The sequence below is a fragment of the Primulina tabacum genome, chromosome 2 (genome assembly GCF_025594145.1).
Source record: "Primulina tabacum isolate GXHZ01 chromosome 2, ASM2559414v2, whole genome shotgun sequence".
In the NCBI taxonomy this organism is placed as follows: domain Eukaryota; kingdom Viridiplantae; phylum Streptophyta; class Magnoliopsida; order Lamiales; family Gesneriaceae; genus Primulina; species Primulina tabacum.
Window position 1 is genome coordinate 53,264,539 of NC_134551.1, and position 16,030 is coordinate 53,280,568.

The window sequence follows — 16,030 nt, forward strand, 5'->3', positions numbered from 1 at the left end:
CAAGAAATTAGAGTGCCTCACGAGTAAATACATATCCGGTTTGAGAACGTGTCTTGTGTGGATCAGATAAGTACTCAGCATCAGCATAACCAATTATACTTTGATTGGTATTTTTTGAATACAAAAGGCCCAAGTCTGTACAATTTGCAAGATACATAAGGACACCAATAACACTTAGATATGAAACTTCTGGACTAAAAATAACTTCATCATTTTTTACATGGACGTGTTAAAAGCAAAAATTTACAGTAGAAAGAAAAAATCTCAAACTCAAAAATATATTAAATTACACACTTTTATAAAATTTTATCTACTCAATTGTATTTTTCTTTACAAATTGAGAGATCTATTTATAGAAGTTCTTTGGAAATAATTTAAATAAACCAAAAATAAATATATTATTACATACATCATCAAGCACTGATTTTCAATATTTACGACTTTTATTTTCAATACCAAATCTCTTATTTTCAACATTAACTACTTGCTTTTAATTATTAAGAGTTCCATATCATGAAAACAGAGATGCCTATTCCCCTTGCATTTTTGGACTCTCCTCCGGCAGATGATTCCAGGGACAAAGCAGCTCATGCCCTTACCTACAATATTTGTCCCAAATTCTCATTCCGATATACTTCTAACTCCAGTTTTATATATATCGGCAAATTCTATCCGAAAGTCGCACTTTTATGGCCAACCACATATATTCCCTAGCTAATTTATTTATTGAGGAAATATTTTCGAAAACATGAAAAAATATGCCGTAAATATTTTATTTTATTTCATTTCTTAAATTTCTTCAATTGATTTTCTTATTTATTTCAAAAGAATATATTCAACTCACCTCAAATATATATAGATATATTTACTTTTCACATAGATTTTAAAAAAATCATTGGAGAAGTTAAGTTTAAAACAAAATTCCTATCTTGGCTTTTTTTTATTTTGTTCAAAAAATAATTGTACATTTTTCAAGATTTAGAGTCCGTTCGGATTGAAAATCTAGATTAAGAAAAATGTGTGTTTTTTAATTAAAAAAGTGTTTTTATAATTTTTTATGTGTTTGGATGAGCATTTTATAAGTGCTTTAAAAAGCATTTAACTAAGCTAAAATTAGTGTTTTTTGAAAGCTTCAAATTTGAAGCTTTTAAAGAGATTTTCAGTTAAAAAAACACTTAAAATATTTATGTAAGCAAACGTTTAAAAAAAACTCATTCCATCAAATTTTATAAATTTAAAAAATGATTTTTTAAATCTATATTTTAAAAATAAATTTAAAAAATAAATAATATTCATTCAATCATGCTCTTGTGCGGTTTCAACTGACACATTAATGAGAGCATTTTCAGCTATAAAGATTGTGAAGAATCAATTTCGGAGCATAATTAGTGAGAAATAGTTAAATGACTATTTGGTTCTATATAGAGAAAAGACATATTTAATAAGTTATTATCAGATGGTTATATTATGAAATACTATAAAAAATAAAGGTAGTAGAGGTCAATTGTAAGTCACTTTTAAATTGATTTTATATTACTTTTTATGCTTGAATATCAGTAGGGTTGACTCATATCACATATAAAGATTCGTGAGATCGTCTCAGAACTACTCTTTTATTATTATCCACGTGTCATTTATGATATTCTATAAAATTTAATTGAATAAGGGAAAATAGTATAATTGGTTTTATAATTTGGGCCCAAAATGTTTCAATTCTTAGGTTTTGGTGTAATTAATTTGTTTTATTGTTTGTTTTTTAGTTATGTGACATCAGATTTTGCTTAGGAAATTTTTTTGTACGATCTGTCACTATTGGGATTTATTGATAAGACAGTGTTTTTAAATATGTTGAATTATAAAAAAAAAGTTATAATTTGATATATGTAGTAATTAATGATTGGTATAACTTATAATTTAATGAATTTTTCCAATATAATTAATAATAATATTTATGAAATGGATCCAGCCTTGCAAATTAATGCCTCTCCGGACATTTGCTGCCGCCCACGCCTATAAATTCCACTCCATTTCTTCATCCCCCCATCACACAAGCTTTCTGAGGTACGTGGAAACCCTAGCAACGAACGGTACTATCCCCTCCGTTTTAATTTCTTCCCTTCCCGCTCGAGAATGAACAAGTTTGCTGTTACTGTTGCCTTCTGGTGCCTAGCGGGGGTGCTGGTCTTCGGAATGCAAGAAAAGTCGGGGTTGAATTGCAACGTGACGGATCTCAACCCATGCCTCGCTGCGATAATTGGCGGCGTTCCTCCGTTTCTGGATTGCTGTAGAACCGTGAAGGATCATGTTCCATGCCTTTGCGAATACATCAAAAGTCCCACATTGGAGCCTTATATATCAAATGTAAAGAAAACTTTAGCCACCTGCGGTGTTCCATGCCCGACTTGTTAAATCCATATGTACCCTAAAAATTAGTGGTTAATGAAGAGATTTGAAACATATATAATCGATCGCCTTCTTTAGTTTTAAAGTTCGATTATTTATGTTCTTACAAATTATAATTATAAATTATGGATATAACAATGGATAAAACACAAATCAACTAAATTAAGAAAAGAATTAATGCATAATTAATTAGAAGGATAGGCAATAAGTATACCACTAATCCCCGAGTAGACAAGATTCCTTAATAGAATCACACTGTTAGAGCTGTATTGGGACGAGATTGATGGCAAGCAATGACTAAAAACATTTAAATCGAGAGATTTATGATGATGAATTAAAAAATATTTAACAATCTAGCACATGTGGAAAATCGGCCTTAGTTATGAAAAATGTGAGTAATTTTCGTAGAGAAAAATAATATTTTTGGTCTACTGACTCTGATTTTGGTACACTGACTTTGAAATTTTCATAGTTATTTACAGAAAAAAAACTTATTGGTAAATTATTTGAGACGGTCGAATGATTTAAACACATAGTAACACAAAGTGTCAAAAGTTAAAAAAACACTATTTTTAAATATTTCTCCTCCAAGCATAAACCCGACGCATAACCCTATAAAAAAACATAATTTTTTTCTATATCCCTCCTATTCGATCACATTCATTCTCAATACGTTAATTTACTATATTTATTTATAATTTAAATTATATATTCAAGTATATTTATATTTATAATAACCATGAAAATTAATTTAATAATCATATATATTAATTTTTTTAATTAATTTAATAATTAAATAAATATTTATTAAAAAATATTAGAAAAGAACTTCAAATAAAAGAGTGCAAGAAAAAAAATACATTACAACAATCGTAAATAAAATATAAAGATAAGTAATTGGCGGCGTAGTATGCCCACATGTGTTCAATTAAGTCGGATCATAGTTGGTGATGTGTTTCTCTATCACGTAGCTCACAATTCTCTTGATGTACTCATTAAATTTTTCGACCACACCCTGTAATAATCTGAAGGGTGATGTATCTCCCTCATCACTATCAACAATCGTGTTATACAAAATAATTCAAGTATATGATATCCTTCAAGTTATTCTTCTCCAAAATCGCTTTGGATCTCTAATTATTAGTACCCAACGAGATTATATCACTCGAATGGGTTGCTCGACGTCTTTTCTTGCCTCCTCCTGCATTTCCTTGAACTTCTTTCTCTTAGGGTATCGAGAGCGTGGAAAGCTCTTACAAAATTTGCCAGTACTCCGGATAAATTCCTTATGTTATGTAGTATTCCTTGGTATATTTTTTGCAATTTATCGTAAATTTTATCTTGAGTGCATTTCTTTTTCTTCTTTATTTCAAAAGAATATACTTAATACATTTCAAATATATAACCTTATTATTTTTTCACTCATATTTAGAAAATCATTGGAGAACGACGTTTACAAACAAACTTTCTATTTGTCCATATTTAATTCAATCAAAAATGGTTGTACGTTTTTCAAGACTTAGTTAATAGGGGTATTTTTATTAAAAAAAATACTTTTTTTAATTAAATGTAGAAATTAGATTCTATATTCAAGAAAATTGAATAAAAAACGAAAGGGAACTTAAATAATTGAGAAGTATATTTGAAGAGAAGACATGATATGCCTTGGGCATTAAATAGACTTGAAAACAAACAAAATATATACATTAAATAGAAGTCATAATAGTGTAAAAAAAAAAAAAAAAGAGGTGGGAATGAAAATTTGCACAATTTTTCCATTAAATAATATATCATTCAATAAGCGGATATCTATACTTTTCGGATGGGATAATATATATGGTTATCCGACCAAGAAATTTTTAGTTGTGTTCTTTAAATTTAAAAGAAATATATACTAAAATTATAAAGTTTTAAAACTAAATTTCTAGTGTTTAATCATCGGGTGCTCATATTTCTAATATCATCAAATAGTTTCAAAATTCTAGAGTTACATCATTGAATTGGGAAAAAAAATCTCATGTATAACATTTCTTGCAACATTTTCTATTACATTAACAAATGATTGTCGGCTTTTAAGAAAAATTGATTGTCATGTGTTGAATTTTTATTAGTGACAAAAATCAAAATAGCTACACACTCAGTGACAGAAATCAAAATATAATTAATATTATTCAACTAATATTTGGCAACAAATTATATGGATCCAGTCTGGCAAATAAATGCCTCTACAAACATTTGCTGCTGCCCACGCCTATAAAATCCAGTCCATTTCTTCACTCCCATCACACAAACTTTCTGAGCTAGCTATATTGAAACCCTAGCAACTTACGGTAATATCCCCTCCATTTTAATTTCTGTGCGCCGGAGAATGAACAAGTTTGCTGTTACTGTTACTTTCTGGTGCCTAGTGGCGGCGGGGCTGGTCTTTGGAATACAAGAAACGTCGGCGGTGACTTGCAACGTGATGGAGCTCAGCTCATGCATGGGGGCGGTAATTGGTGGCACTCCTCCGAGTCTGGAATGCTGTGCAAAGCTGAAGGAGCAAGTTCCATGCCTCTGCGGCTACACGAAGAATCCCTTTGTGGCGCCTTATCTAGAAAATGGAAAGAAAACCTTAGCCACCTGCGGTGTTCCATACCCGACTTGTTAAATCCATGTACCCTAACATTGGTGGTTAATTAAATGATTTGAAATATCTGGATTGTTTATATAATCGATCGTCTTCGTTACTTTCATAAAAACTAAACACAACTGCGTTACGATAGAATGTAGGATAATAATTTTTTGAGTAATTCTCTTCTGAAAAAGTTTTACATATTTTTATTTCTGAGACGGGTCAATCACGTTCATATTTAAAATAAAAAGTCATATGTGACATAAAAAGTAATATTTTTTCATGAGTGACCCAAATAAAAGATCTGTCTCGCAACATTGAACTATGAGACCGTCTTACAAGAGTTTTTATGTAATTTTTTTTGCCAACTAACTTTTTGGTTTTGGCTACTAAGATTTCAAAATTTGGTTTTTGTACATTAAATTAATTTTCGGCTATTTGGTATATCGGCATCAGAAATCGCTGACTTGTGAGATTTTTTTAAGATAAATTATATTTATTTGACTGTGTATGTTAATTTTTTAAGATAAATTATTTTAAATTTAAGGCTAAAAAAGTGGTTTAACTTTCAAAATTTTGCTAAACTAATTATCCAAATATATAAAGGGCTCAAAATATTTTCAACCTTTCAAATCACAGCCTGCACAAAAAATAAAAAATAGGTTAACGAAGATGATACAATATGGAATGTGGAGGTACTGAGAAGCAGCAAGTTTCCAATTTCTTATCTTCATTTTCATTCAAAATAATTCGAATTCCATTTTTTGTACCCGTGAATTTTGATTTGAAACGTTTGAGGAAACCATTGAAATTATGTAAAAATGCTGCCTAAAAAATGTCGAGTACCCTGACTTGAAAACAAACCATATGGATCCAGCCTGGAAAATTAATGCCTCTCCGGACATTTGCTGCTGCCCACGCCTATAAATTCAACTCCATTTCTTCATCCCCCCATCAGACAAACTTTCTGAGCTACATTGAAACCCTAGCAACTATACTATTCCATCCATTAATTAATTTCCTTCCGAAAATGAACAAGTCTGCCGTTACTGTTGCTTTCTGGTGCCTAGCGGCGGTCATGGTCTTCAAAATACAAGAAACGTCGGCGGTGAATTGCGACGTGACGGTGCTCAGCCCATGCATCGGGGCCATATTTACTGGCGCTCCTCCGATTCCGGATTGCTGTACAAAGCTGAAGGAGCAGGTGCCATGCCTTTGCCGCTACATCAAGAGTCGCATATTGGCGCCTTATCTTGCCTCGCCAAATGCAAAGAATACTTTTTCCGCCTGTGGTGTTCCATACCCGACTTGCTGAATCTATTCTATGTAACGTAAAAGCGGTTAATGAAATTATTTGAAATATCTATTTCTATTTATTAAGTTTGACAGTCGTATACTAACCGAATGATCTTTTGATATATATGTCATCTATTAAATTGCAAATAAACAAAATTACATGGTATTGGTAATTGGTAGAAAAGAAATTGGAACAGTTTCCTCCCTCCATCTCCACCCAACCTAAACGTCCGCTTTCCTTCTCTCACAAAACTTCCCAGAAACTTCTAAATTACGTGAGCAAAATGAAGGAAGTGGGAGCAGTTTTCTTCTCCCAATTTTACAATTTTCAGCATCACATCGCTTCAACAGAATTTCACAGCAAGAAGGAATTTCGGAAAATTTTCAGCTTCTGTATTCACGTTGCCAGAATTTGACAGCAATAAGTGAATTGTAAATTCAATCATATTTGATCTTACCATTTCAAATCGGTAAGGATACCTATTTTTCTGTGTTCCTTGATGTGTTGGTCAGGAATTTAATCAATTCTATTTACTTGTTGGTTTCAAAATTCTCTTTTGCTCATTGATTTCTTTGGTCGGAAAATAAAGTCATGTCATTTGGAATCTAGATTGGAATCACTTGATTTAATAATTTTTTTTTCCCATTGTGTTTTTTAGTCTTATGTTGTATCCATTATCGTTTCCTTGAGTTCGGGACACACATGCATGTCATGAATTTTTTTTATTGGTCGGAATGGTTAGTTATCCCATATCGATTAGATAAAATACTTGTGTGTTGTATATATGGTCTTGGACAATCCTCCCTCCTAGAGGTAGCTTTTGGGATTGAGTTAGGTCCAAGTCTCAATCTTAACATAGTATATATTATATTATATTGTTGAGATAGAGTCATGGTGTCTCTCAAAGTAATGCTACATACAAGTCAAATTGGGAGTTTAAAAGAAATCATAGACTTTGGCTCACTGAAGGGATCAATCAGTTGAGGAAGTTGAAAGCAGTTGCTTTGGGGAGTTGGATAAGTTGTGGAGAATGAAACACAGGTGAAAACGGTTGCCTATAAAAGGGAACTCTCGGCTGAAAGATCTCAGATGAAAAAAAATATACAGAAGAGTGGTGAGGGTAAAGAACACGACAGAAGAAGAGATCAAGGAATTAAGGCTTGATTGATATGTTCTAGAGTGTGATTCATCATTGCTGTATTTTTTGTAAATCTTCCCTAATCATTCAATAAAGAACTTGTCATCTTTCTTCCCGTGGATGTAGGCTTATCAAGGCCGAACCACGTAAACCATTTGTCATGTGCTGTTTACTTTCGTGTGTGCATGATTATCAATAGAGTTCGTCGAGTGGCCATACTATAACAAAGTCTCTGTGAATTGCCTAAAAGCTACCATCAAATGGCTCCGTCTGTGGGAAGCTAATCCACCATTGATCGACAAATCAAGAAAATGGGATCAATGAAATTCGACATTGAAAAATTCACAGGTAATAATGATTTTGGGTTATGGAGAATCAAGATGCGAGCCATCTTGATTCAGCAAGGCCTTGTCGAATCGCTGAAGGAAGAATCATCATCACAAGAAGACTCGAAAGAGAGGATGATCAATGCCTCCAAGGCACTAAGTGCCTTAATTCTATGCTTGGGTGATAAACCTCTTCGGGAGGTCTCAAAAGAAACCACAGCTGCTGGGATGTGGGGAAAACTCGAGAAGTTGTACATGACAAAGTCTCTTGCCAATCGTCTGTACATGAAACAAAGATTGTACTCATTTAAAATCGAAGATGGCAAGGGAATCTCGGACCAAATGGATGAATTTATCAAGATTCTTGACGATCTTGAAAATATCGAAGTAAAATTAGAAGAAGAGGATAAGGCTTTGATACTGCTGAACTCCCTACCAAGGATTTACGAGCATTTTAGAGATACCTTATTGTATGGAAGGGAACAATTCATCACTCTTGAGGAGGTCCAATCTGCCATTAAATCAAAGGAGTTACAGAGGAGAAATCAGACTCAAGGTCAGCAAGCACAGGGTGAAAGTTTGAACACACTCGAGAAAGGAATGAAAAACGCCAATACAAAGGCAAGAGGGGATGGTCAAGATCGAAGAGCCATACAAGATTCAAGTGCTATATATGTCATAAAGAAGGGCACTTCAAACGTGAATGCCCAGAACGAAAGAATAAGGGCCCTGACAGAACAAAAGATGATGGTGAGGCTTCAATGACTTCTGATGGGTATGGATCAGCAGAGGCTCTTGCTATTGTAGACCAAGATAACACGAATGAATGGATACTGGACTCAGGGTGCACATTTCACATGTGTCCAACAAAATCTTGGTTCGAATCAATACAAGAATCAGATTCAGGCTTGGTTGTGTTGAGTAATAACAAGTCATGTAGAGTAAAAGGGATTGGAACCGTAAGACTAAGGATGCATGATGGTGCTGATAGAATCTTGCAACAAGTCAGGTATGTCCCTGAACTCAAGAGGAATCTTATATCGTTAGGCACTCTTGAGTCCAATGGATATTCCTTCAAATCAGATAATGGAAACATGAAAATTCTTAAAGGGTCTCTAGTAGTTATGAGAGCTGTAAGAAAGAATTCATTATACATCCTCTCAGGGAATACAGTCCTAGGTGGAGCAGCCAACATTGAAAACAGAGACATGAAGACAAAACTATGGCATTTGAGACTTGGTCATGTCAGTGAAAAAGGCCTCCATGAATTGGCCAAACAGAACCTTTTATGTGGAGACAAGATTCAGGGTTTGGAAACTTGTGAGTACTGCATCCTTGGGAAATCAAAGCGAGTAAGCTTTGGACCAGGAAACCATACAACCACCCGACAATTTGAATATGTGCACTCTGATGTGTGGGGGCCTTCAAGTACAGTCACACATGGTGGGGGAAGGTATTTTATGACCATAGTGGATGACTATTCAAGGCGTCTGTGGGTCTATGTCCTGAAAACAAAAGATGAAGCCTTCCCAAGGTTCAAGGAGTGGGTCATACTGATTGAGAATCAGTTGAATAAAAGGCTAAAACATTTAAGAACAGACAATGGCCTTGAATACTGCTCCGAGATTTTCAATATGTACTGCCGAGAGAAAGGAATTGTCAGGCACAAGTCCACTCCTGGAACACCACAACAGAACGGTCTAGCAGAACGAATGAATAGGACCCTACTTGAAAGAGTAAGGTCCATGTTATTGAATGCTGGATTGCCAAAAAGCTTCTGGGGAGAAGCTGTAACCACTGCCAGCTACTTAATCAACAGATGCCCATCCAGCGCCTTGAAGCTCAAGACACCCATGGAGTACTGGTATGGCAAGCCGGCTGATTACTCAAATCTGAAAGTGTTTGGATGTTTGGCATATGCTCATGTCAAACAAGATAAGCTTGAAGCTAGAGCACTAAGGTGCATATTCATTGGTTACCCCCCAGGAGTTAAAGGCTACAAAGTGTGGAACTTAGTGCGAACTGGCCCAAGGTGCTTCAACACAAGGGATATTACATTTGATGAAGACAAGATGGGATACACTCTTCAAAAAAAATGTAGTTCCACATCAGTGAGCCCCACACCTAACTCCCATGTTGAAATAGAAAACAGTGTGGACCCTATGAAAACTTCCTTGGATCAAAATGGTCTTGAACAAGTTGAAATGGATCAAGTTCAAGAAACTGAATCTGGAACAGAGGGAAATCAGTACTTGTTAGCCAGAGATAGATCACGAAGGGAAATCAAACCACCTCAAAAGTATGCACAAGCTGACATGATTTCTTATGCACTCAACATAGCTGAACAGGTGGAGTCCACTGAACCTGTGTCATTTCAGGAAGCTATGACATGCAAAGACAGAAATAAGTGGATGAAGGCAATGGATGAGGAAATGGAATCACTAAAGAAAAATCATACATGGGACCTTGTTGATAAACCTAAAGGGCAAAGAGTAGTAGGGTATAGATGGATTTTTAAATTAAAAGAAGGTGGTTCAGTCAACTCTAATCTAAGATATAAAGCCAGGTTAGTGGCAAAGGGGTACACACAACTAGAGGGAATTGATTTCAATGACATTTACTCTCCAGTGGTCAAACATGGCTCTATTAGACTCATGTTAGCTCTTGTCACTCAACTGGACTTAGAAATGGAGCAATTGGATGTCAAAACTGCGTTTCTCCGTGGGAACCTTGAGGAAACCATATTCATGGAACAGCCCGAAGGATACTCAAGCGGAGAGGAAAAAGGGAAGGTGTGTTTGTTGAGAAAATCCTTTTATGGCCTTAAACAGAGTCCCAGACAATGGTACAAGAGATTTAACGAGTTCATGATACAGAAACACTTCACCAGAAGCAAGTTTGACAGTTGTATATACATGAAAGGTGATGGCTCGCAACCAAGTATTTTCTTGTTAATATATGTGGATGACATGCTGATTGCAAGCAGGAACAAGAGTGATCTTCAAGCACTCAAAGAGTCACTGAATTCTGAATTCGATATGAAAGAATTGGGGGATGCTCAGAGGATACTTGGAATGGAAATTATTAGAGATCGAAAAAAGGGAACACTTTTCCTTCATCAAAGCGCATATATCAAGAAGGTGCTCCACAGGTTCAGAATGCATGAAGCCAAGGCAGTTACTACTCCATTGGGACATCATTACAAGCTGTCAAGTGACCAGTCACCTACTGAGGATACAGAAGGGAACATCATGGAAAAGGTACCGTATGCAAGTGGTGTGGGAAGCCTGATGTATGGTATGGTTTGTTCTAGGCCAGATTTGTCATATGCTTTGAGTGTGGTATCAAGATTTATGGCTAATCCTGGATGTTCACATTGGGAAGCCTTGAAGTGGATCATGAGATACTTGAAGGACAAGCAAGATCTAGGTTTACTGTTTAAGAAAATGGTTGAAGTAACCCATCCCTTAACTGGTTTTGTTGACTCTGACTATGCTGGAAATTTGGATACAAGGAAGTCCATGACTGGAATCATTTTCACCTTATATGGAACAGCTATAAGCTGGAAAGCCTCCTTACAGTCTGTTGTGGCTCTGTCCACTACCGAAGCTGAATATATAGCTCTAACTGAAGGAGTAAAGGAGGCATTGTGGCTTAAAGGAATACTGACTCAACTTGGAATAGTGCAAGAAAGTGTATCAGTACATTGTGATAGCCAAAGTGCCATTCACCTAACCAAACATCTTGTATATCATGAACGGTGCAAACATATTGATGTAAAGTTACATTTTATACGGGATGTCATTGCAGGGGGGAATGTCAAGGTTGAAAAGATTTCAACGCATGATAATCCAACGGATATGCTAACCAAAGGGCTGCCACAAGCTAAGTTCAAGCAATGCTTGAACTTAGTAAATCTGGTGACAGTATACTAATCCCTTAGGGGAGATGGAAGCAAGAGGACACGCTCTTTGTGAGACAAGGTGGAGATTGTTGAGATAGAGTCGGGGTGTCTCTCAAAGTAATGCTACATACAAGTCAATGGGAGTTTAAAAGAAACCATAGACTTTGGCTTACTGAAGGGATCAATCAGTTGAGGAAGTTGAAAGCAGTTGCTTTGGGGAGTTGGATAAGCTGTGGAGAATGAAACACAGGTGAAAACGGTTGCCTATAAAAGGGAACTCTCGGCTGAAAGATCTCAAATGAAAAAAAATATACAGAAGAGTGGTGAGGGTAAAGAACACGACAGAAGAAGAGATCAAGGAATTAAGGCTTGATTGATATGTTCTAGAGTGTGATTCATCATTGCTGTATTTTTTTGTAAATCTTCCCTAATCATTCAATAAAGAACTTGTCATCTTTCTTCCCGTGGATGTAGGCTTATCAAGGCCGAACCACGTAAACCATTTGTCTTGTGCTGTTTACTTTCGTGTGTGCATGATTATCAATAGAGTTCGTCGAGTGGCCATACTATAACAAAGTCTCTGTGAATTGCCTAAAAGCTACCATCATATATAATAAATTTTAGCATTTTTCAAAACCTTCAAAAATATTTATAAAAATTAAAAGAAATTGTAGAATATGATAAGTTTTTTAATGATTAAATATCATATTATAAATTTAAACTATTAACAAAAAACAAAACCAAAAGAAACATGTTAATCGTACTTCTAAATTTTGTTAAAAATTATAGAAGTTATAATAGAAACGGACGTTCACAACTATAACAAAATTCTTCCATCCAACTAAAATCTAAAAAATATTTTATTGAAACTCCTCGGAACAATCCTCCAATCTTTGACCTACTTGATCGTATGATTTTTCCAAAAAAATAAATCTCTTGTGAGACGGTCTCACGAATCTTTATTTGTGAAACGAGTCAACCTTACCGATATTCACAATAAAAAATAATATTCTTAGCATAAAAAATAATATTTTTTCATGTATGACTCAAATAAAAGATTTGTCTCACAAAATACAATCTGTAACATCGTCTCACACGAATTTTTGTCTTTCCAACAAACCTGAAAGTTGAGATTCGATTGTGCACCACGCGGTATAACATAAATGAACACGTATTCATAATTTTCTATTATATTCGAAAACATGACAATGGCAAGATAAGATTTTTTTTCTATTGAAGAAATCATTCTATTCATTATATAATCCGCAAATCATACAAGCTGAAATTTAATATCTTTTCAATTATTGGTCAAAAACTACATTATTTTGGTTGAACATCTCTTTCCATTAATTTCGCGAATGAAAAAACAAAAGCTTTTAAAAGCATTAGTGTAATGACTTGCTAGAAAATTTAAAATTTTAATTAATCATCCTTTAATTATATTAAATTTAACTAAATATATTTATTTGAAATGCATGTCATGAATTTTTTTTATTGGTCGGAATGGTTAGTTATCCCAAATCGATTGGATAAAATACTTATGTGTTGTATATATGGTCTTGGACAATCCTCCCTCCTAGATGTAGTTTTTGGGATTGAGTTAGGTCCAAGTTTCAATCTTAATATAGTATATATTATATTCGCAATTCCACAATGGGAATGATATGTAGCCAGCACCATAATCAAGGAAACCAAGAGAGTGAATTAATGGCATCAATGGATTCGAGTGAAACGGAACAAGGTATATATTATATTTTAAGCGGTAGAGAGAATCTAAATTTAGTTTAGGAAGAAGTTTGTCATTATTTTTTAATGGTCTTGGTTTGCCTCTACTGCTCTACATCGCTTGCTTAATTATGTACATTCTAATTTCTCTCATTTTTTTGTTTTCTAAGATCCCTGCCATTCAGGAAGTGGAACAACTTTTTCTTAGTTTATGCAAACTTTTGAATCTATGACATTCCTTGCTTTCAAATCATCGGCAAATGTCATTTAATGATGGGGTCATACTTTGCAAATAGAAGAAAATTTCTTACAGGCGGTTTCACATTTATGGGGAGCTCCATTTCTTTGTTCTGAAATCATCTATTTTTCGAGTTTTATCTCATCTTATAGTATTTAAGTTTTTATAATATTTGTGAGGTGTTTGTTCTTTTGTATTAAGAGAGTGTGTCTTTGCAAACAGAGTGAGTGGGTTGTACACCATAAAAATGTTATAGTGGAATTCTTTTCATCTTACCCGTAGTTTTTACCCTAATAATTTTTAGGGATTTTCCACATAAATCTCGGTGTCCAATTTATTCTTTATTTTTATATTTATTATTTCAAATTGTCGTACGTAGGGCCAACACACAAATTCATTTAAAACAAAGAGGCAAGTGAATTTTATGAACATGTCCGTTTTAGTTTATCATAATTAGAAATTTTTGTATGATATGCTAGAAGGTTACTCTTCTAGTGCATAAAGACAGATTGATTTCTTTTTTCTTTTTCTTTTTTGGTTTAGTAGGTATTTTTTTTAGTGACATTATAACATAATTTGCTCCAGTTTTGAAGCTTTTTATTTGGTAAGAGTGACAAATTTTGTAATTAACGTGTAAACGCGTCCCAGAAACCCCTTGCATAACTAATCTGGAGAAGACAAAAAATAAATTAGCGAGTCTCAATTTTATGTAACTATAATTATTATGAGTAGGTCTCTTATGAGACGATCTCACGAATCTTTATATGTGAGACAGGTCAATCATACCGATATTCACAATAAAAAGTAATACTTTTTCATGGATGACCCAAATAAGAGATTCGACCCACGAAATTGATTTGTGAGACCGTCTCACAAGAGTTTTTGTGGATTATTATTATGGGTTTGCCTACATAACATTTGAAGTATAATTATATTCTATTACTGATTTGTAAGAGTCCAAATAAATTTTTCGTTAATTTTATACCAATAAAAATCTTTATAAAATCCGATAGTCAAACATATTTTTTTAGCGTAGTATGTCTGATCGATCGTCTTCTTTACTTTTATCAAAATTAAACATAAATCCAACAAAGAATAACAACTACGTTATGATAAAAATGTAATAGAATATCAATAATTATAGAAATTAAATCCCTGATTCAAAGTAATCCGGGAAGAAGTTATTCAGCACCGAAGGAAACATTTATGTATTGCATAATCCTTAAATTATCAATCAAGTAAATAATTTCTATATAAAATTCTTATGGCCATAGTAAGTACATTAGGAAAAAATCCTATAACTTATGAAGGGGCAAAAACTTGTGTGAGACGGTTTCACATATCGTATTTTGTAAGATAGATATCTTATTTGGGCTATCTACGAAAAATATTACTTTTTATGCTAAGAATATTAATTTTTATTGTGAATATCGGTAGGGTTGACCCGTCTCACAGATAAATATTCGTGAGACCGTCTCACAAGAGACATACTCCTTATTAACGTTGGGCTTGTCCTTCTTTTCTGTTTTTTTAGTTGATTTTGTCATATTTCTCTAAAACATGAGAATTTCCCCGGTGTCAAGTTATTATTTTCAGGCGCAAAGTTAGCGTTCTGGCATAATATTACTATAAACCCAAAAAAAAAAAAAAAAAAACCAAAGTTACAATATTAAGAGTTAACTTTTAACAAGTTAGACGACAATATAAAAAATACGACAAATGCGAGTCCTAATATTTGTACTCGCCAAAGTAATGAAATAATAGTTTTATATTTGAGCAAAAATTAGAAGTTTACTGTCTATCACTAATTTACTTATGAAAGATGAGTTCATAAGAAAAACAAATAATATATCTTTAAAAAGTTTATTTTAAGATTTACTTTTTGTGCTTGGACCGGGAGCCATTTGCTGTTCCGAGGATGGCGCCCACTACTTCCGTCGTGGATCGATGCGCCGAGCAATATGAACGTTGTTGCATTGATCGACCCTCTTCTACATGCAAATTGTTACAATTATATTATAGATAAATTTCATTTAATATATAATTATTTTCATTAAAAACCTAATTAAAAATAATATTGGTTAATTAATATTTAACATTTTATGATAAATATTAATAATATATATTAATCAAATTTATTTGCTATTATATGATTATAAACTTACTAAAATAAAATAATTATCTGTGTTTTATGTGATTTTCATGCATACCATTTAATTTACTTTTATAATTAATTAATGTAAAATAAATGAGTGTTTTTTTTAAATAAATAAATTAAGTTAAATTATTTAAATTTTAGGCAAATTGACTTGTTGATGAGACGACGAAAGACAGACATAATATAAGGATGCATCGATATATTTGGATAAAATAATGGTGCATGAT